This window comes from Bombina bombina, chromosome 1 (assembly GCF_027579735.1).
Source record: "Bombina bombina isolate aBomBom1 chromosome 1, aBomBom1.pri, whole genome shotgun sequence".
In the NCBI taxonomy this organism is placed as follows: Eukaryota; Metazoa; Chordata; class Amphibia; order Anura; family Bombinatoridae; genus Bombina; species Bombina bombina.
The window spans coordinates 986,718,287-986,743,034 of NC_069499.1; positions in this window are offsets into that span (position 1 = coordinate 986,718,287).

The following is a 24,748-nucleotide window of genomic DNA, read 5'->3' on the forward strand; positions in this document are numbered from 1 at the left end:
TCTCTCATCCCCTATGCTGTCCTCTAATGAACTACTCTGTCTCCTTAGAAATACTTCCCCATCTAACTCTCCTGTGTCTAATCATACCCGCTCCTACAAGTCTCACTCTCACCTACTGTCACTCACACTACTACTGCTTGCTGCTGGTGACATCTCTCCTAACCCTGGCCCTGCAGCAATCACCACACTTTTACACTCTCACTCAGTCCCCCACTGCAAAAACTCTAGGTCACGCAATCCTAACAATCTCATCTCTATTAACACACAGCGCTTATCTCCTCTCTTTTCTTGTGCTCTTTGGAATGCATGCTCTGTCTGAAACAAACTTACAACTGTTCACAACCTGTTTGTTTCTAATGCCTTCAATCTTCTAGCAATTACTTAAACCTGGTTATCATCTTCTGACACTGCTTCCATTGCTGCTCTCACGCACGGTGGTCTCCACTTTAGCCACACACCTAGGCCAGGTAAGAGACATGGTGGCGGTGTTGGTATCTTATTCTCCCCCTCCTGCTCCTATCAGCACCTGCATCCTTATCCATTTCTCTCCTTTTCCTCCTTTGAAGTTCACTGCATCCGCATGTTCTCCCCCCTCTCCCTCAGGGTGGCAGTTATCTATCGCCCCCCTGGACCAACCTCCGAAATCCTTGATAACTTTGCTGCCCGGCTTTCTCACTTTCTCTCTACAAATACACCTGCTCTAATTCTGGGGGACTTCAACATCCCCATTGATAACCCATCTGCCCCTGCTGCCTCTAAGCTTCTCTCACTCACAAACTCCGCTGGTCTCTCACAATCCACCCTATTCCCTACTAACTGCGACGGACACGCTATTGATCTAGTATTCACTGCTCTCTCTCGAACATCACCTGTCACCCATTTAACATCTCAGACCACCATCTGCTCACCTTTAATCTTAATATACAGGCTAAACCTACTTCTCCCCCTCGCCCCGCACCTGTAGAAATCTGCACACTGTGGATCCTCTTCAAGTCTCCAACCTTATTAAAAAACACTTTTCCACACTTCCACGATATTCTGCCTGACCTTTCTACAACCGACTATAACAATACTCTCTCCTCTGCATTTGACACTTTTGCTCCTCCCCAAATACGCAAAACCCCACGTCGTTAGCTCCAACCCTGGCACGCTATGTAAACACACTACCTGCAAAAATGCTCCCGTGCTGCTGTACGTGCCTGGAGGAAATCCTGCTCTGATTTCTTACTCCTCTGCCCTTCACTTAGCCAAGCAAACCTACTTCTCTTCTCTTATATCTACTCACTCCTCAAACCTAAACATCTCTTCTCCATTTTCAACTCTCTCCTTTATCCACCTGCACCACCCCCTTCATCTGCCTTTAGTGCTCGAAACCTGGCAGACTACTTTTTCAACAAAACACTTACAATCCGAAATAATATCCCAACACAAGACTGCAACCTTCCATCTCCGCCCCCCTCCACCACTCTCAGCACCTTCCCCCCAACCACTGAGAATGAAGTGAGTTCCCTATTGTCTTCCTCACACCTCACTACCTGCCCACTTGATCCTATCCCTTCACATTTAATACCTTCTCTGTCTTCTACCCTCACTCCAGCTCTTACTCACATATTCAACCTATCCCTTACTACCGGTTCATTCCCATCTTCCTTCAAATATGCAAAGGTCACCCCCATCCTCAAAAAACCCTCCCTCAACCCCAATTCTCCTGCAAATTACCGCCCCATGTCACTCCTTCTGCTAGCTTCAAAAGTCCTGGAAAAACTAGTTTTCGATCGCCTAAACCACTTCTTGTCCTTCAACTCATTGCTTGACCCCTTGCAATCTGGCTACCAACCCCAACACTCAACTGAGACTGCCCTCACCAAGGTTACTAGCGTTCTTATTTCTGCTAAAAACAACGGCCACTACTCATTACTTATCTTACTTGACCTGTGACACCGTTGACCATCCCCTTCAGTCATGCCCTCTCTTGGATCCACTCTTATCTCTCTTATAGGTCCTTTTCTGTCTCCTTTGTGGGCAACTCCTCCTCTCCATTGTCTCTGTCTTTTGGAGTACCTCAAGGCTCTGTTCTGGGTCCTCTACTCTTCTCTATTTTTACTTCCTCACTGGGTTAACTTATCAGTAGCTGTGGCTTCAAATATCACCTCTATACTGATGATACTCAGATCTACCTATCCACCCCTTCACTCTCTCCTTCTGTCCTTTCTCACATCAGTGTCTGCTTATCTGGCATTGCTTCATGGATGGCCTCTCACCACCTAATAATCAACATGTCCAAGACTGAGCTCCTTCTAATCCCCCCTCTAATTCTAACTTTTCAATCACTGTGGGTGACACCAATATCTCCCCATCACCCCAAGTCTGCTGCCTAGGAGTTACACTTAAATTCAATCTGTCCTTCATACCCAACATCCAATTGCTCTCTCTAAACAACTAATCCACTTCCTGGTAATTTCCCGACTTGACTACTGTAATAACCTACTAACTGGCCTCCCTCTCTCCCTCCTCTCCCCTCTTCAATTCACACCCTAAGTCCGCTGCCTAGGTGTTACACTTAAATTCAATCTGTCCTTCATACCCCACATCCAATTGCTCTCTCCATCATGTCGCAACCACCTACGCAATATCTCCAAAATCTGTCCGTTTCTGAGTGCTGAAACTACTAAACAACTAATCCACTTCCTGGTAATTTCCAGACTTAACTACTGTAATAACCTACTAACTGGCCTCCTTCTCTCCCACCTCTCCCCTCTTCAATCCATCCTAAATGCCTCTGCTAGGCTAATCCACCTCTCCCGACGCTCTGTATCTGCTGCACTTCTCTGGTAGTCCCTTCACTGGCTCCCTATTCACAGCAGAATTAAATTCAAAATTATCCTCTTGACCTACAAAGTCCTTACCAATGCAGTCCCCTCTACCTGTCCTAACTCACCAACAAATATACCCCAGCCTGCCCCCTAAGATCCAACATTGACCTGCTCCTTGCATCTTCTACCATCACCTCCTCCCATGCTAGACTACAGGGCTTCTCTCATGCGGCACCAACCATCTGGAACACACTTCCTAGAGCTGTCAGATTTTCCTCTAACCTTTCCTCCTTTAAACACTCCCTTTTTGTTCAGGGAAGCCTATCTCCAAATCAGTAACAAATGAATTCCACTTGCCCAATAGCTACCCTCATCTAACTCCACACTAACATCATTCTCACCTTTGCATTCCCCATCTCCTGTTTCTCACCCTCCTACCCATCTACATTGTAAGTTCCCACAGGAACAGGGCCCTCATTTCCCCCTGTATTTGTTTGTTAAACTGTGTCTGGTGTCTTTTATATTGTATTGTACTGTACTTTTATTTTTGTACCCATGGACAGCGCTGTCGAATCTGTTGGCGGTTAATAAATAAATAATAATAATAATATTACCCTTTACCACCGTGTTTGCTGTAATTGTTTTTCAAGGGTCAAACTCAACCCAAAGCCTGACATTTATTAGGAGCAAATCCAGTTTTGTTAATGGACATACAAAGCTTGTCACTGTCACTTTGCTATCGAAATATCCACTGTTTAATCTTAGCTGAGGCCAGTTAGGAACCGATTTGAGTCAGGGTTAAAATTGTGAAGTCTGTAGTGTGCAGTTCCAACAAAGAAATAAAGGATAGTATGCCTTATGGCATTCATATCATATTTATATATATATATATATATATATATATATATATATATATATATACTCCTTTATTTATGACGATCATGAGTATGCCTTTTATAGTACTTTTAGCAGCAGGGCCATCTTTAACACAGGGCAAAAGGGGCAGCTGCTCAGGGCACAGTCTTTGTTGTGGGTCCTAATTTTTTTTGTTTTTTTGGTTCATGTCAGACTGCTGATGTCATGTGACATGGGACACACACACAGTCAGTCCTTATACTGTCACAGTCAAAAGTTCTCTGCTAATATTTATTTGTGAGAAACTGTGCCAGACTGTGCCAGTGTCATGTGACATGCCAAGCTAGTGCCATGTGCTGTTTTAGGTGTGCACTGTGCAAAGCCCTAACTCAGCATCCAGCCAATCCCACTGCATCAGAAAAGGTCCTGCTGGGGTTACCGCTGTTACCAGGTAACTGCCCTGGTGGTGGGGATTGTTCAGGGTAGGGCTGACTGTAGGCACATGCAGCAGAAAGCCGGATTGGCAGGCAAATGAGGATTTGAACATCTGCAGACACTGCTCTCTTCAGTTGTGAGGCTGTGTGACTTGTCACACACTGTATCCCTGCAGCCTTAGACAGACACCAGTCTGCTGGTCCCCGTAGCCCTGCTATTTCTGCTGTGGCCCTCAGATCAGCTAACTGAAGTTTTTTAGGGGAACGGTGCTTTGTAGAAAGGTGTCAGTGGGAAGAATAAGTGAGTGCACCCATGCCCCTCCCCCATGCAGCATTGTCTAGTTCAGGATAAAAGGGAACTTCTACCTAGCAGAGAAGTGATATGTGCTGATGTGGCTGATGTATAATGTCATGCTGATACTTCATACATTAAGGTAAGGTTTATTTTTATAGATTGTTTGTCTCTGTCTCAGATTTTACATCTTCCCATAGTAGTTCTGCTAACCTCCCACCAGAATCACATTCAAAAGCATCAGCTTGATTGATTAAATGATCCATAGCTGATCTTGCTCTCCCCAAATGTCAGGATTCCCCCTTACAGGTCAGATGCACCTCAGTATACTGCACAGTGCACACATACTCTGTATTTTGAATATTGGCTCCAGTTCAGATTACTAGAGCCTTTTCCACTCTCATTGGAAATAAAAATAACACCCCATCTAAATGAATTCTGTTATATGCCATTTAGTGCTGTTTGTTATGCCAAGTGTGGTTATATTATTATCTATGCTGTAAAGTATGTGTGTGTAAGAGGGAATGTGTGTGTTTGTGTGTATACGTGTATGTTCTAGAGAGTGTGTGTTTGTATGTACATGTGTATGCTCTAGAGAGTGTGTGTTTGTGTGTACATGTGTATGCTCTAGAGAGTGTGTGTTTGTGTGTACATGTGTATGCTCTAGAGCAGAGCTTTCCAAACTTGTTATGTTGGTGACACACTTTTTAGACCTACATCATTTCGCGACACAGTAATTCAGTTGTACTAGCAAAAAGGAGGTTAAACTAACTTGTTTTAAGAGATACAGACACATACATAAATTATATAATAATGAAATGTATTTACAAGTAACAGTATGTATGTGCAAGAATTAAAAAGTTTAATAACACCAATAGCTACTTGCTATTTTAATGGGATGTATAAGGTTGATGGGATGAACACAATTTCTGAATATTTGGTGGAATATTAGATAAAGACACTCGCATTTCATCATCAAGCATTTTTAAGATTCCACTTCCTATCCATATATCAAGAGCAGGAGCAGCAATGCACTACTGGGAGCTAGTTGCCAAAAAACCCCACTGACTTCAGCTCAGCATTTAAGCTGCTGCCCTCAGAGCTCGGTGAGTACGAATGACTACTGCCCGCGCTGCAAACACACTGCTGTCCCACTCACTGACTACACATGCAGTCACGAGCCAATTAAGGAGACTACACGTGCAGTCAGGAGCCAATGTGCCGCCAATGGGAATAGTTTCAGTTCCCACTGAGCTGCACCAATAGGTTAAGATGATCTGTGACCCACTAGGTATCAATCACGTGTCAATCATGTGATATGCCTAGCAGGCAGGTGCAAAGTCAGAAATCAAAAAAAAAAAATTAAAAAAAATTTGTGCTGAAGCAGGGACACACCTACCCACTGCTGCCGACACACTAGTGTGTCAAGACACACAGTTTGGAAAGCACTGCTCTAGAGAGTGTGTGTTTGTGTGTACATGTGTATGTGTATGCTCTGGAGAGTATGTGTTTGTGAGTACATGTGTATGTTCTGGAGAGTGTGTGTGTGTACATGTATATGTGTATGCTCTGGAGAGTGTGTGTCTGTGTGTACATGTATATGTGTATGCTCTGGAGAGTGTTTGTGTATATAACAGTGCAACTCTCAGCAGGGCCCTCTACCCATTTGATCCCTATAAATGTTATCCTGTATACCAACTATGTTTATAGCGCTGCAGAATCTGTTGGCGCTCTACAAATACCTGATAATAATAATCATATATGGGTTAGGGAGGTTTGTTATGTTAGGCATTCCCTTCGTATTCATGAAAGTGGTAATGTTGCTGTACAATAAATATGTAGTAAATATCCTAAAACTGGTGAGATACTTTTAGGGGGGCTAAAAATAAATTCTTGCACCGGGGCACTGTAGACATTAGGTCTGCCACTGATTTTTACTATGCGATGCCATGCATCGCATTCAATTTTATGTGCTTAAAAAATATATACTATATAATATATTAATAAATTAAAAAACATTTAATTAATTTGTAAATAAATATATTAAATTAATTCACAGTGGAGGAATTTATATATATATTTACTTATTAGTACTGCTTAGGTCCAGTTTCACATATTGCAATTAATTTCATATTTTTTTTAAATGATTAGCCCAGCAGTGGATGATCCACTGCTGGGCTAATCATTTAAAAAAAATTATAAAATAAATTGATTTAGTTGTTTTTTGGGATGTTGGGGTGGGGAGTGAAATTGCATGGGGGGCCCAAGAAAATGTTTGCACAGGGTCCAGTCAGTATTAAAGACAGCCCTGTTTAACAGACTCCAAAGGTGACAAAAATGCTTGCAAATGTATTGTTTTTTTTGTTACTATTTGGTTTACTTTCAGAGTCAATAGAAAGTAATTACCTGTAGCAAGTATATGTATTCAAGTAAGACTCCCCAACAATAGTATCCAAGTGTCCAGACCTCTATGTGTTTCACAATATGTAATACCCCTCCATGTTTTTTATACTGGGGCTGCATCTCCACGCTAGTGAAAATTGCCGGTATCTGAGTACAGAAGCCTGACACTCCTCCCACCTTCAACGCTGCAAATGGATTTCAAGCCAGAGCGGTATTTTCCAAACCGCTCGCAAATACAACCATGAGAACAGAAAGATGCAAGAAATACAGTCAGTGCTTCAGGAAAAGTAAAATCAGTATTTAATAATCCATTGAAAAGTTACAAGGATCACCACTCCACACACATACAGGAGTGCAATGTTTACAATTTCAAAACTTAAATTATAGCAAAAGAAGGGTGAATAAATAATTAAAAATATTGCACTTATTTTATTGTGCATAATTTAAAATGTTATGATAAAATGTCAGTGTTTCATGTCTCTTTAACCGATCCTCGGTTCCCAGTTGCTTGTAAGAGGTAAATGCTCAGGCACGCCAAGAGTTTATTTCTAATCCATTCTATATTTTGTACTATTTCCCCTGTATGAAACCCTAAAAAACTGTACCTAAAACCCACAAACAGTAAAAAAAAAAACAACTCCACAAAAACACCCTACCATTTCATTTGTGCATTGTGATGTCTTCTTTCTTGATTTTGGGCTAGATTGCAAGAGTAGCGCTAATTTATGGTACGCTTTTTTACAGGTGCACGAAAATTAACCATGCATTAAAGGGGGCTGGTTAATGCTACCAGCGAGTTCGCCGTAGCAATTAGCGCTCTGAAAATTAACCAGAGATCTGATCTCTGGTTAATTTTAAAAATGTCCCCCAATTGACCCCCCTCAAAAATTAGTGTTGTTTTTATAAATAATAAAAAAATAGCATTTTAATTGTTTTAAAATTATAACTGCACAAAGCAGTTTTAAGGGTTTAAAGTGAGCAGGTGTGGGGTGAAAAAAAAAAAGACACCAAAAAGTGCCTTTACATTGTGGACTATGGGGACTGTGTTAATCCTATAAATATATGTATATGCTTATATACATGTATATGTATGTGTTAATATATGTATATACACATATAAACACATAAATATATATGTATATGCTTATATACATGTATATGTATGTGTTAATATATGTGTATACACATATAAACACATAAATATATATGTATATATTCATATACATATATATTTAAAATGTACTGCCCATCGCTGCGCTTCTTACCACCTTTGCAGCATGAGAACGAGGCTCCCATTATAGTCTATGGAAGCAGGCTATTGTGAGCGTAAAGCTTTCCTGCAATGGGATGGTTTCATGGGATTAGGTTTCACTAGGGTGCTAGTGCTGGGTGTGTCACAGACAGTAGGACCTACACATATGCATGATTTTGTAATTCATTATTAGTTTTGCAAACAGATAACAAAATGACCTTCCATTCATGAATCACAATAGTTCCTACGTCGGATATATTAGAGCTGAAGAGACATTCATAATATCTTTATTTTCACAGATACTAAGACCCTGAGATGCTAGGGCCCTTGGGCACTGAGAAGGTGTTTGGTGCTAGAGGGAAGGTGTTAGGTAAAGGAGGGACTTTTTGCAAATGGCTGAATTATAGTAGGAACTTTTGCTTTTTACGGGTGAAACTTATCCAAAGATACAGTTACTAAAATGCTGGGTATGTTGGAAGTTCTATGTGATTTAGTGCCTTATATTCAAAACCTCGCCATCATAAAGAGAAGTCACGCAAAATCTTTGGGATTTTTTTAGACCTTGTAATGTAAGAGTCCCTGTTTCACATAAACATTTCTCAAGATAACATTTGTGTTACTAAAGTTTTTCCAAGGGCCAGTGACGTGCAGTGACGTCAGAGGCTGGTGAGGCAGTGGCTTGGATACGCCTTCATTCTTTAGATATCCTTTGTTGAAGAAATAGCAATGCACATTGGTGAGCCAATCACATGAGGTATCTATGTGCAGCCACCAATCAGCAGCTACTGAGCATATTTAGATATGATTTTCAACAAAGGATATCAAAAGAATGAAGACAATTAGATATTAGATGTAAATTGGAAAGTTATTTAAATTGCATGTTCTTTCTAAATCATGAAAGAAAACATATGGGTTTCATGTCCCTTTAAATGGTGTCTTGGAAAACTGGTCAACTTAGTAAACATCTGTTTTTAGTCTAAAGGATTGTAACAGAAACACTTGCCAGATAACAAAATGCTTGCTCTGATTATGAGATTTAGAAATCCATGCCCATTAAAATATGTTTAAAACATACTTTTTACTTTAATGCTGCAAATTATGATTATAGATTCTTTCATTATTCAGTAAATATAAAAATGTCTTGATCCAGTGGCGGCTGGTGAAATTTAAAGATGGTGGGGCGCTTGACCCCACCCCTTTAAATAAAGCCACACCATCAGATGGCACTACCAATTCATTAATTAAATAAATAAAAGGTAGACAGAAACACATACACAGAGGGTTAGAGAAAGAGAGAGAAAGAGAGAGAAAGAGAAAGACACACACAGAGGGTTAGAGAGAGAGAGAGAAAGAAAGAGAGAGAGAGAGAGACACACAGAAGGTTAGAGAGAGAGAGACACACACACACAGAGGGTTAGAGAGAGAGAGAAAAAGAGAGAGAGAGACACACAGAGGGTTAGAGAGAGAGAGAAAAAGAGAGAGAGAGAGACACACAGAGGGTTAGAGAGAGAGAGAAAGAGAGAGAGAGAGAAAGACATGCACAGAGGGTTAGAGAGAGAGAGAAAGAGAGAGACACACACAGAGGGTTAGAGAGAGAGAGAAAGAGAGAGAAACACACAATCACACACAGAGGGTTAGAGAAAGAGAGAGAGACAAAATCAAACACAGAGGGTTAAAGAGACACATAAGTGATGAGAGAGTTAGAGGGGGAGGAAGAGAGACAGAGAGGCCATGGGGGAGAACAACACATAAGGAGAGAGATGGATAGATAGATAGATAGATAGATAGATAGATAGAGAGAGAGACACACACACACAAGGGGGGGGGGAGAGAGACCACTGATTTTTTAAGTAATAAAACAGCAGAGCTACAGAGAGTTCAGAAAGTGAAGGCAAGCTGTTAAGTTAGTGGGTGTAAAGGTTGAGGAAACAAAATACAAAAACGATTCTTTAAGTGTTGTAAAACAGTAAAAAAAAAAAAAAAAAAAACACTAAACCACATTCATTAAATTATAATTTTCACTAACAGAATCCCTTTCAGTGAAATCTAAGGTTGCAGAACTTACTAAGATGTGGCTAAAACACTGCTCATTGACTGCATCTCTCTTCCTGCTCTGCCTCTGTCTGTATTATTACATTCCACTGCACTTAGAGGGGAAGTACAGAACTCTCTTTTTCACTTTAGCAAAAGCTGGCAGCTTCACAGGACAGCAACAAAATAAATGAAAGTTGTTTTTTTCCGTTTTTGTTTTGTTTTATATGATTTAACATCCAGCCCCAACCCTAAGTTCCATTTACTAATGCCTCTCACTGGATTGGTTCAGCCCAAATAGGACTGCCTCAAATAAGCAATTATGGGACATGCAATGAGCTTAACCACTTTAATCCAGTAGGTGGCGCAGCATGTTGTGTAATGGTGGGCAGACCTGCTTGTGCCTCTCCATTGCACAACATGTATCTGTGAAAAAAAAAATGCTGGGGAAAAAAAATTGCAATTTTTTTTTTTTTTTTTTAAAGCCCATAAAAAATATATATTTTTGCCCATATGAGAGGTGAAGCACTGCCTCACCTGCCTCTAGTGACTGCACATCACTGCCAAGGGCCTCACCGTACTGAGGAGACTTCTGACAAATCTTGCCTGAGTGACAAGGTTTTGAATATCAGGCCCTTAGTGTTAATAACTGTAGGAAGTCCAGGTCAATGATTAACCAATGGGAGATCCATGGGGCCCCATTAAATATGCGGTGTCACCCGCAAGAGCCAGCGACTCCGGTTTTTATGCGGTTTTGGTATCCAATATCCAACGCCGCATATAAATGTGGCACATATATTTCACCCGTTGCCCGCAGTTTTTACTCCCATAAGCTAGCATGGGACAGCGTCACAAATTGGTATCCAATATTCAGTGCAAGGACTTACGTGGCGAAAATGGAGAAATCTTACTCCATTTTCACCTCGCCACACAAAGGCAGCCGCGGCAGGCCTTGCGCTGAGTATGGGAGCACCGTAACTCCCGAAACTGCCTGCAAAAATAAACTAACACCTAACGCATGTGCAATATCTATCTACCTGTCAACCGCCAACCCACACCGCAATAACTAATAAAGTGTATTACCCCTATATCCGCCATCAAACCCACACCGCAACTAAAAATAAAGTATTAACCCCTAAATCCGCCAACCCCAACATCGCAAACTACCTAATAAAACTATTAACCCCTAATCCGCCATTAACCCACAACGCAAACTACCTATTAAAGTGTTAACCCCTAAACCGTCAAAGCCCACAACGCAAATGAATAATTAAATTTCTAAGACCACTAACCTAACACCCCCTAAATGAACCCAAATTACCTAAATTACAAACTACTAAAATTACTAACTATTAAAATAAAAAACCTTACATTACTTTAAAAATAAAAAATAAACTAAGTATAAATTAAAGGGACAGTCTAGTCAAAATGTAAATTCTAGTGTAGACTGTCCCTAAACTACAATTACAGAAAATAAAAAAAAATCTAAGATTACAGAAAATAAAAAACAAAATGATCAAATTTGAAAAAATTAAACCTAATCCCTATGAAAATAAAAAAGCCCTCCCAAAATAAAAGCACCCCCTAACCTAATGCTAAACTACAAGTAGCCCTTAAAAGGGCTTTTTGCAGGGCATTGCCCCAAGATAAACAGCTATTTTACATTCAAAATACACAAAGTGCCCCCCTAACTGATTTGAATAGCCAATAGAATTTCAGTAGCTCTCATCCTATTGGCTGATTTGAACAACCAATAGGATTTGAGTAGCTCTCATCTTATTGGCTGATATGAATTTTCAGTTCCAGGGTCACCGGTCTTTAGTTCCTGGGTCGCCGGTCTTCAGCTCTGTGGTCATTGTTCTTCAGCTCCGCGCCGTATTGTTCCTGGAAGAAGACTTCACCGCATGGCACAGGACCTTCTTCACCGGACTTCAGGAACGGAGAGCACCAACCTGGGGTTAGACTTTGTTTTTTTTTTAATTTTTTGTTTTTTTAAATTTTATTTAGATTAGGGTGGGCACATTGTAAAAGAGCTAAATGCCATTTTAAGGGCAATGCCCAAACAAATGCCCTTTTCAGGGCAATGGGTCGTTTAGGTTTTTTAGTGTTAGGTTCTTTTATTTTGGGGGGTTTGGTGGGTGAGGGGGATTACTGTTAGGGGGGACTTTGTGTATTTTGAATGTAAAAGAGCTTTTTATCTTGTGGCAATGTCCTGCAAAAAGCCCTTTTAAGGGCTACTGGTACTTTAGCATTAGATTAGGGGGTGTTTTTATTTTGGGGGGCTTTTTATTTTCATAGGGATTAGGAATAATTTTTTTAAAATTTGATAATTTAGTTTTTTTATTTTCTGTAATCTTAGATTTTTTTATTTTCTGTAATTGTAGCTTAAAGGGACAGTCTACACCAGAATTTTAATTTTGACTAGACTGTCCCTTTAATTTATATTTAGTATTTTTTTTATTTTTAAAGTAAAGTTAGTTGGGTTTTTTTTAAAATAGTAACTTTAGTATTTTGTAATTTAGGTAATTTGGCTTCATTTAGGAGGTGTTAGGTTATGGGGTGTTAGGTTAGGGGGCTTAGTAATTTAATTATTTATTTGCGTTGTGGGCTTTGGCGGTTTAGGGGTTAATACTTTAGTAGGTAGGTTGCGTTGTGGGCTTTGGCGGTTTAGGGGTTAATACTTTAATAGGTAGTTTGTGTTGTGGGCTTTGGCGATTTTGGGAGTTAATACTTTAGTAGGTAGTTTATGTTGTGGGTTAATGGCAGATTAGGGGTTAATAGTTTTATTAGGTAGTTTGCGATGTTGGGGTTGGCAGATTTAGGGGTTAATACTTTAATAGGTTTATTGCGGTGTGGGTTTGATGGCGGATATAGGGGTTAATAGTTTAATTATAACTTGCGGTGTGGGTTTGGTGGCGGATTTAGGGGTTAATACTTTAGTTATTACTTGTGGTGTGGATTTGATGGTGGATTATAGGGGTTTTACGTGTCGGGTTTATTTTTTTCACTAGCGACTCCAGAAATTTGTATTTACGCTCATTTTTGGACATCGCTAGTTTATCCGACTTATGGCACTTTATGAACTGCCGGCACCCTATATGTAATAGCCCGATGTGCGAGGAGAAATTACGGGTGGTGTGGGTTTCAGGGCTTGCGCCGAAGCCTGCGCCGTATATGTAATCTTGCCCATGGTTTTTTGGATTACCGGGTGTGTAGAGTGTTGCTGTAAGGGTTAAAGGACCATTAAATACATACTCAGCAAGTATAAGACAATTCAATAGCACTTACTCTGAATTTTTTATGAGCAATCTTTTTTGTTGTTGACATATTTCAAAATGTACTTAAATGGACATAAAACACCCAAAAAAATATTTTATGATTCAGATGGAGAATACAATTCAAAACAACTTTCCTATTTACTTCTATTATCAAATGTGCTTCATTCTCATGGTATCCTTTGCTAAAGGAGCAGCAATGCCCTACTGGGAGCTAGCTGAACACATCAGATCAGCCAATGACAAGAGGCATATATATGCAGCCACCAATCAGCAGCTAGCTCCCAGAAGTGCATTGCTTCTACTAAGCCTACCTAGAAATGCTTTTTTAACAAAGGATACCAAAAGAACAAAGCAAATTAAATAATATAAGTAAAATGGAAAGTTGTTTAAAATTGCATGCTCTTTCTGAAATATGAAAGAAAATGATTGGATTTTACGTGTCTTTAAATTTGATAGCCCCCCTGTATCATGTGACAACATCCATCAGCCAACAGATTCATATGTATACACTGTGAACTCTTGCACATGCTCAGTAAGGTACTGGTGCCCCAGAAACCGTGCAGATAAAAGACTATTTGATAATAGAAGTAAATTGTAAAGTCTCTTAAAACGACATGCTCTATCGAATCATAAAAGTTTAATTCTGACTTCAATGTCCCTTTAAATAGAAAGTGGGCCGCTTGGGGAATCAGAACATTTAGGGATCAAAACTGTACTTATATAAAATGTGCCAGTGTTTATTTGTTACTGTATTGTTCTATTCAAATATTTCTTAGTGATTTGCCAGTACAGTTCTGCCACCCAAGAGGAGCTGTAATTGTTTAGTGATGCACAAATACTGTGCTGCCACTAATAAATACCTCTGACGTACAGTTGCAAAAAGTGAAGCAGTAATAAAAAAATAGCCATTGCTTGATTTTTAATACTAGCTCCATTTTGTAAGCTTGATTGTGATGTGATTCTACGTAGGCTTCTTGTGTTAGTAAGAAACTCCAAACTGGAAGGAAGCGGTTATACAGCTCATGCTGAGCTTTGCATACCTGGTGATATATTACAGCATTTTACTGTACTGACATAGATTCAGCAGACATCTACCAATAGCTGTGTGTGCTCATACCTTCCTGTATTGTTGTGCGCTACAAACTGTCCTTTCAAGCAGGAATGATTGAGAGAATTCCTATTGTTAAATATATGTACATTAATGATGCATACATTCTTGTCTTAATGTAATTTGCTGTAAGAGGAAATGTGAGCCACAAACTGAAGTGCAGAACATTTTCAGTCTGCCGAGCTTGTTTTGATGTGGGTTTTTTTTTCTGTTCAAGGTGTAACTGCTCCAATTAACTAACCCTCCCAGAAGAATTATCCTGAAAATCAGCTAGAGCTTGAAACTGCATAATTACTCACAATTAACCCCTACACTGCTGGATTTTCATATAAAGCAAAGCTGTGTAAGCCTTTTAGATATAACGGGACATTATGGTTAAAGGGACATTTTACCCCAAAATTTTCTCCTCTTATTTCTTTCAAATAATCTATTTTACCTGCTGGAGTGTATTGAACTGTTTACAAGTAGCTCATTTACGCATATTTCGGTATTTGAAATAGCTGATTTAGCCTGTGGTATCCCAAATTTTGGACTTAAAGCGACATGAAACCCCAACATTTTCTTTCATGATTCAGATGGAGAATACAATTTTTAAAAAAAACATTCCAGTTTACTTCTATTGGCTAATTTGCTTAATTCTTAATATGTCCTTTGTTGAAGAAATAGCAATGCACATAGGTGAGCCAATCACATAAGGTTTCTAAGTGCAGCAAACATTTAGCAGCTACTGAGCATATTTAGATATGCATTTCAACAAAGGATATCAAGAGAATGAAGCAACATAGATAATAGAAGTAAATTGGAAAGTTGTTTAAAATTGTCTGCTATTTCTGAATCAAGAAAGAAACAATTGAGGTTTCATGTCCTTTTTAAAGTTATTGACAGACTATGTAAACATAGCCAGCAGAAGAAATTACACTCCCGGTGGGGGGTAGAAGAGATAAGTAATAAAATGATAATTTTACATTGTCCTCTCTAAGTATTGGGCTTTTGGTTTACAAACAGACACAAGTTAAGGAAGCAAGTGTGTGTACACAGTGATAACATAATGAGATCTCATTTTGCCTGCAAGCTCAACCCATTGTACATAGCTGTGGTTGCAAAGCGCAAAACCAGCAATTTAATATACAAAAATAAACCTGAAAATGCAATTTCTCATACATTTTATACTCTACAGCTGGTTTAACAAGTCATTGGAAATACAATAAGGAAAAAAGAATTTTACTGTCCCTTTAAAATTGATATGTGTATGAGTGTTTTTCAGTTTGATATATAAGTATGCTTGCAGTATACTTGTATTAGTTTTTAAATGCTTTTAGTAACGAATACTGCTGTTGTTAGGGTGCATATGTATATGTGCTGCACTTAGTGTTGCCACCTCGGCCATGTTTTCATACAAGAATCAGACCCGCTTAGAGAGCCAGTAATGATGACTATTATGCAAATTAGGGTTGCGCCGATACCACTTTTTTAAGACCGAATACAAGTACCAATACTTTTTTCAAATACATGACAGTTTACCAAGCACAATAAAGACTAATGATTTAAGATAGCTTCTTTATAATTATGAACTGTAACTCAAAATAAATTTTGAAATAATAAAACAGTTTTATGTGCTTGTTGTCACAAAGTTCACAGAAAATGTTTATAAATAAAAATATTACAATAACATATATTAATAATAACAACAACAATAAATAACAGCTGGGGCTGGGAAGCTACAAATTAAAGGGGTGATTACTTGATGCAATTGGATTGTAGGGTGCCTATATAACTCATCAATCTGACATTTGTACTTAATAAAAAGTTATATAATTTAATTCTGAAAATAATATTGGGGAAAGAGTACCCAGTAATCCCCTTTGAGAAAAATGGGGCATTTGCATTCTACTGACTAAACAGAAAATAGGGCTGGTCTTCATATTTTTCCAGGGCTGCTTTTTATTCCCAGTCCAGCCCTGGCTAAGGATGTTCCTCAGAGTACAGTATGTTTTGAGCACAATTGTTGTATGTATGAGAACTAGCAGTATAACAGGCAATCTATCAATTAGAATAATTTTTCAAAAGTTAGTGGCAAGTTCTTATTAAGGAACAGAAGCATCTCTACATGTTCAGCTATAAGTCTGTTTCTGCTATCAGTAAGGACGTTTGACACTAAGCTTTTCACACTACTGCATGGGTCAGAAAGATATTTTTGGGCCATTAAATCTCAGTTAATTAACTGCCCAGTACTTCAGGGGTTTGTCTGTATGAGGTACAGTGATCTCTCCCAGGTCGGCTTCCAGCTGTAAAGTAGCAGCTTTTGGAGCACTGCTGACATACAATAATACAAATAACAACAATTTGTATTGGCAGAACAGAAGTGAACAATTTTTAGTTAAGTCTCCACTCTAGCTTAAAATGAAATGGGAACATGCAGTTTGAAAAACGCCACAAGATGGGGTATGGCTAGGAATTGGAGGTATCGGTTTAAGTATCGGTGCATTTGCACGAGTACAAGTACTCATGCAAATACTTGGTATCAGCACCGATACCGATACTAGTATCGGTATCGGTGCAACCCTAATGCAAATAATGCATTCTTTGACGCAATACATGATATTACTGGTTCTCTGAGCAGGGATGATGTTTGAATGTGGGCATGTGCAGCATATATAGATATGACCATAAGAACAATAAAATATTTTACTAGAAGCATTTTTGATGTTACAAGTCAGGATCCTTTGTATAATCCCACCAGTATTGGTCTCCTTAAAGGGACACTGAACCCAATTTTTTTCTTTCGTGATTCAGATAGAGCATGCAATTTTAAGCAACTTTCTAATTTACTCCTATTATCAAATTATCTTCATTCTCTTGGTATCTTTATTTGAAATGCAATAATGTAAGTTTAGATGCCGGCCCATTTTTGGTGAACACACTGTGTTGTTCTTGCTGATTGGTGGATAAATTCACCCACCAATAAACAAGTGCTTTCCATGGTGCTGAACCAAAAAGATAGCTTAGATGCCTTCTTTTTCATATAAAGAAAGCAAGAGAACGAAGAAAAATTTATAATAGGAGTAAATTAGAAAGTTGCTAAAATTTGCATGCTCTATCTGAATCACGAATGAAAAAAATTTGGGTTCAGTGTCCCTTTAATAAAAGAAAATGTTAATATGATTGCATTTAAATTATTATACTTTTATTACTTATGTTTAATATGTAATTGAATAATGTGTGTCCTAATTACTGAGTCATTTGTTATACCCCTCTAAAACAGGGGTGGGGAGTGTCATATATAGCCTGTACCTTTTAAGGATAACTCCTCCTCGACCTGTAATCAACATTTATAAGGTCTGACTCTCCTACACTAATTGCTTGAAGATCGCAAGCTGTAAGGAGTAACTTCTGTTCACTCCAGTTTAGTGTATTGCAGTTACCTTATCCTTTCCTGTTACCTCTGCCTGTTGTTCCTGCTTCGGATCAAGATTCTACCTCATCCAGCCTTTCTACGGACAATCCTTTGCTTGTCTCCCTCTGTGCCTCCTCTCCCTGCATATCACAGATCCTCCGCTATCTTCTAACCAGACCGCTACACCTGAGACTCTCTCACAGCCTCCTACGTCATCAGCTATAGACATCAGCTGCATTCTCATCCAAACATTGGACACATCGGCAGCAGGTTGATTTCATCTCCACCAGCAATCTTTCACCTAATTCGGATTGAATCTTTCTCCTGCTGATCCTGCCACAACTCAAGTCTGCCCTTACTGTGCAAGTAAGGATCATGTAGTATCTACCTGTCTAACATTAAACTGAAAAAGGGTAAGACACTCTCCATCCAGACCCTCTCATGTACTAAACAAAATTCTCACTTTTCACTCCCTTTATCATTTCAGTGGGTTCAACAACCCATTCAGACAGAAGCCATGATTGACTCCGGAGCCTTTGGGTTATTCATAGATGCCAAAATTGTCTAGCAAAATAAATTATTATCATTTGATATCATCCCATGTTCTTTACATTTAGTTATATTCGGCCACCCATGATTACAAAAACACAATCCTAGCATAGACTGGTCTAATAATAAAATAGAATTTAAGTCTGTTTTTTGTCAATCCACTTGCTACCCATATGTGTCCATCTCTCATATTGAACATACAGTTCCTCCAGAGTACCACAATCTATTAGATGTTTTTGATCTTAAAGAAGCTGAAATTTTACCTCCCCACAGGACCTATGACTGTCCTATAGACATCAAACCAGGAGCTAATATACCATTTGGACGTTTATACCCTCTGTCACAACAAGAATTACAACACCTTCACAACTATTTAGATGAAAACCTAAGAAAAGGGTTCATTTGCCCATCAACATCCTCTGCAGCAGCGGGAATTTTCTTTGTCACTAACAAGGACGGAACCCTCAGACCCATTATCAACTATAGAGCTTTAAACTACATAACTGTAAAGAATAGATACCCTCTTCCGCTCATTCCAGAACTACTTGAAAGACTGTACAAGGCTAAAATATTCACAATCTGATCAGGATTAAAGAGGGAGATGAGTGGAAGACCGCCTTCAGAACCCGCTACGGGTTGTTTGAATAGGGTTATGCCTTTTGTGCACTGTAATCCCCCGGATGACATCCTCATATACTCCAAAAATACTCAGGATCACTCCAAACATGGTCGTTGTGTTTTATCCAGAGTTCATAGATTATATGCAAAATTGGAAAAATGTCAGTTCTATGTGACAAAGATAAAATTTCTTGGATACATCATTTCTCCTCAAGGGATTCAAATGGATCCAGACAAAGTTTCAGTGATCACTGACTGGCAAAGACCAACTTCAGTGAAATCACTTCAACGATTTTTAGGATTCACTAACTTTTATAGAAAGTTAATTTATAACTTCTCATCCATTGTGAAACAACTCAACAGACTAACTAGTAAAAATCTGTTTTGCTGGACGTCCGACGCTCAAAAAGCATTTGACCACCTGAAATCATGCTTTACGACTGCTCCTATTCTACAACTGCCCAATCCAGAACACCAATACATTGTTGAGGTGGACGCTTCTAACATTGGAATTGAAGCTGTCCTTTCCCAAAGAAGTATAACTTCTCCTGCATTGCATCCTGTTGCCTATATTTCCAAAACTCTGACTCCCACTGAAATTAACTATTCGGTAGGTGACAAGGAACTTTTGGCAATAAAATATGCCCTTGAGACATGGCGCCATCTATTAGAAGGTACAAATAAACTTTTCTTCACTTTCAAAGATCACAAGAACCTGGAATACCTCAGGAAAAAAAAACACTCTCCTCCAGACAAGTGCGTTGGAGCTTGTTCTTGGATAGATTTGACTTTGTAATCGCCTACTGTCCCAGATCAAAGAACAAAGTTGACGCATTATCTAGAAGCATAGAAGAATATCCGCTACCGCTAAGACTGAAAATACATACATACTTCCACCAGAAAAAATAATTGGATTCACCTCTTCCTTTGAATCAGATATAATTACAGCATTAAAATCTGACTACAAATAAACTACAAAAAAACTTCATAGTGGGTTATTATACCATGGAGATCGCCTATATATCCCCTCATCTCTTCATAATTCTTTACTACAACACTTCCATGATTCTCCCTATCCGGACAGCCTGGGATCACTAAAACCACTGAAATGCTCTCTAGATACTTATGGTGGCCAAAACTCTCTCATAATGTTTATGAATATGTACGTTCATGTGTAGTTTGTGTCAGAAACAAGTTGGAACATCAAAAACCTTTTGGTTTCCTAACACCATTGCCAATACCTGATATTCCATGGTCAGTAATATCTATGGATTTCATAGTTGAATTACCACTCTCTGAACAACATAATACTATACTTGTTGTAGTTGATCATCTCACTCAATTTGCTCACTTCATACCACTCAAACACTTAACCACTGCGGAGAAAACTGCAAAAACCTTCTTTTCTCAAATAGTTCAATTACATGGCTTACCTAACACAGTTGTTACTGATAGAGGTCGCAATTCACCTCTAGATTTTGGAAGGAACTTTGTAGACTCCTTAGAATTGATTCCAGACTTTCTACTGCTTATCACCCCCAGACCAATAGTCTTACAGAAAGGGTGAATCAAGTTTTAGAACAGAACCTACGTTGTTACGTATCTCACCTACAGGAAGATTGGTTTGATTGGTTACCTATGGCTGAGTTCGCCTACAACAACTCTGCCAATTCCTCAATGAAAACTACTCCTTTTAGGGCGACTTATGGATACCATCCGACAACTCTGCCTTTTCTGAATTTGACTACCAATTCTCCTGCACCTCAAGACTTCTTAAACATTATAAAAAAACAACAGATCTTCTAAAAGAACATCTACTAAACAGAAACAAAAGTATTATTATAATTTGAGACAAAGATCTGCTCCTTCCTAAAAGACGGGTGACTTGGTATGGCTCTCAACAAAACACCTAAGACTTGAGGTCCCTTCCAAGAAACTTGCTAATCAATACATAGGTCCATTTTTTCAATTGCATGAATAATCAATTCTTATTCTGCTGTGCTTAAATTACCAGCAACATACAAAATACATCCATCCTTCCATGTTTCATTACTGAAACCCTACATCAAAGACCTTAACCCAAACCATATATTGATCCCGACGCCTCCTATCCCAGTTGACGATCACCTTGAATAAGAGATGGAACAGTATCTAGATTCTCGTTTCAGATGATGCAAGTTGGAATACCTTACATTTGTGTGGATATGGTCAGGAAAAAGATTCTTGGGTTACTATCTCAGATATACATGCCCCTGACCTGATAGCTTCATTTCACAAGAAACATCCGCTTAAGCCCAGAGTAGAATCCTCATAGAGGATTCATTGCAGTTGGGGTACTGTCAAATATCACCTGTACCTTTTTTTAAATATAACTCCTCCTCGACCTGTAATCAACCTTTATAAGGTCTGACTCTCCTAAACTAATTTCTTGAAGATCGCAAGCTGTAAGGTGTAACTTCTGTTCACTCCAGTTTAGTGTATTGCAGTTACCTTATCCTTTCCTGTTACCTCTGCCTGTTGTTCCTGCTTCGGATCAAGAATCTACCTTATCTCCTCATCCAGCCTTTCTTTGCAAAATCCTTTGCTTGTCTCCCTCTGTTCCTCCTCTCCCTGCCTGTCACAGATCCTCTGCTATAGTCTAACCTCCACCAGCAGTCTTTCACTTATTTCGGATTGAGTATTTCTCCTGCTGATCCTGCCGCAACTCAAGTGCAAGTATTCTCCATATGGAGTCCAATTTTAGTGTTATGTGTGCCCCAGACTGTCTTTTAAATAATTGTCTTCCATTATTCTTCATGACTTTAAACTTTTGCTTTCTAACATTGTATGGACTGGATTATAACTCATTGTTGAAACATATTATAATAACACTATTATATCTCTTAAGTGATTACCATTTCTGAAGAGAGGAATCATATCATCTGTCATATTGATTTACTCATTTATATTGTTTTATAAGACTCTACCATTCACTGTACAGAACAATAGGTTTTTCTCTCAATACTCTTTCATACCAAATCGCTACCAAGTTGTACCATTCAGTTCAGTATATTTATTATTGGACTGTCTCAACAAGTAGCCACACCTAAATTATATAAAGAGTCACCTTTATTTCTAACTAGTCCCATAAACTAGTTAAGGGTGTTGCAGTGAGGATGATTGATTTCAGTCTTCAAAAACACTGTGGGCCAGATTACAAGTGAAGTGCTAATTAACGCTCCCGCTCAAGCGTTAACTGCGATAGAATTTCGGCTTTTTGCCCTTGTCAGGTTGTGGTTGTATTATACGTTGAAGGTAAACTGTTTTCACTCATACGCTAACCTGACAAGCACAATAAGCCTAAATTCGAATATTGTGTGCGTCTTCACAAATTCCCCCATAGAAGTCAATGGAACAAAAAAATTGGAAAGCATCCAACTCGCTCACAAACCCGATTGCATATTCTCATGTGCATTAACCCGACTTGAAAATATGAATATTTCACATTCCAATGTTCTTCACATAGCAGAATATGTTCTATGTCTTCATAAATACATATTTCTACATATATCTGACATTCTTTTGGTAAAATATATATCTACATAGTTAAAACTTCATTAAAAATGAATATTGCATAAATATGTTTTTACATGTTTTCATCTACTTAACTGCAAAGGGCTCTAATGCACTTCTATATATGTATATGTATGTATCTCTATGTTAAACCCCTTTGAAGCCTTTTTTTCTAACACCTGAGACATGATAATTTTGAGCCCTTATAACTTTTGTGTGCAATTATTTTTTGGAATAATTTTTATTAGATTGTTTTATGAGTAAGTATACTTTGTAATGTATTTTTGATGTGTATTGTGACACTTCTTTGTTTTTGTTTTTTCAAAACAGTTAACCAGAGCTCTGAGGATGCGGTAATCATTCTAGCATAAAGGTAAACCGATAAGTGCAAACACCAGTGATAAATCCCTTATCGCTTGCGCGCTAATGTTAGCACTTCACTCGCAATCTGGTACTGTGTATTTTATAATGATTTATTATAAAAGCATAGATTTTTTTTTCATTAAAGGGACATGAAATACACACATTTTCTTTTGGGATTTAAAGTATACAAGTTTAACAAATATCCAGTTTACTTCTATTATCTAATTTGCTTCGATCTCTTGGTATCCTTTGTTAGAGAAACAGCAATAAACATAGGTGAGCCAATAACAAGAGGCATATATGTGCAGCCACCAATCAGCAGCTCCTGAGCCTACTAAGGTATGCTTTTCAAGAAAGGATACCAAGAGAATAAAACAAATTAGATAAAAGAAGTAATTAGGAACATTGTTAAAATTGCGTGCTCTGGTTTAATCATGAAAGAATCAAATTTGGGTTTCACGTCCCTTCACTCAGTTTGTCTGAGCATTTTATCTAAAATCTGTACCCCTTCTGCTGGAAGTTTATTCCTTGTATCAACCACCCTTATGTAAAAGTAGTCATTTTGTACCAAGTACAAGTGACCTTATGTAATTTGTACTTTACCAACAGCTAACAGTTTCTGTTAAAATATCTCTCTCGTTTCTTTTTTAGGGTGCTTAAAAACAAGCTGTAAAATCTTACTTATTTTATTTTTTAGATGTGATATTTTGGTAGCCTTTGATTGTTTGAGGTGTAAAGAAAATTGGTATGCCAATGATGAGTTCACTTTAAGGTGCATTATTAATGATTATTCTGTCATTTTCATGGCTCTGTTCTCGTGTTACCCTCTGGTACACCGATCACATCCTCATTATGCAGCAACACCTCTCTTTGCACAGTGCCAATTTCCCAGAACACACTTCTGTGTAGTGATGCAAGCAATGTGCAATTCTCACCTTCACAGATCCCTGGAGATGTATTTAGAGATTTTCATGATGTACCTCCTGCCAGTTGTAAAGAAAATGAATTGTATGCTTTACTGGCAAAACAAGAGTTAATCCAGTTTATGACCTAATTAAAGGTACACACAACCCCAATTGTTTTCTTTAATGATTCAGATAGAGCATGCAATTGTAAGCTACTTTCTAATTTATTCATATTATACATTTTTCTCTTGCTATCTTTATTTGAAAAAGCAGGAATGTAAGCATAGGAGCCAGCCCATGTTTTGTTCAACACCTGGGCAGCTCTTGCTGGTTGGTGGCTGCATTTAACTGATATTCTAATGCTGCATAATTTGTATAATACATCTGGTCTTGCCTTCTCTTTAAATGTGTTACTAGCAATAAAAAAAGGGATGGTAAATAAGATTTTAATGTGTTTCTTATTATATGTGTATTAGAATTATTATTATTATTATTATTATTATTATCATCTAAAAGAGGAAATGTGTGTGCGTGTATGTATGTATGTATTTATATATATATATATATATATATATATATATATATACCTGTATATGTATATATATATATATATATATATATATATTGCACTGAAAAAAATAAAAAAAAATGTGTTTATGCTTAAGAAGATATGAATCTGTCCACCAGTAGATTTTTTTTCTAACTTTATAGATTTGGGCTGTACAGCCAATCAGAAGCTGTGTCACCTGAGCAGTACACTTGAATCTGAGCACACTCCAACTTCTGTGATTGCTCATTGTGAAAGAGATAATACTGTTAGTAAAAAGCAAATACACCAGTACTATTGAGGAGGATCCTAGAAGCATGAAGTACTAACATCTTTATCCCCTTGACCACAAGC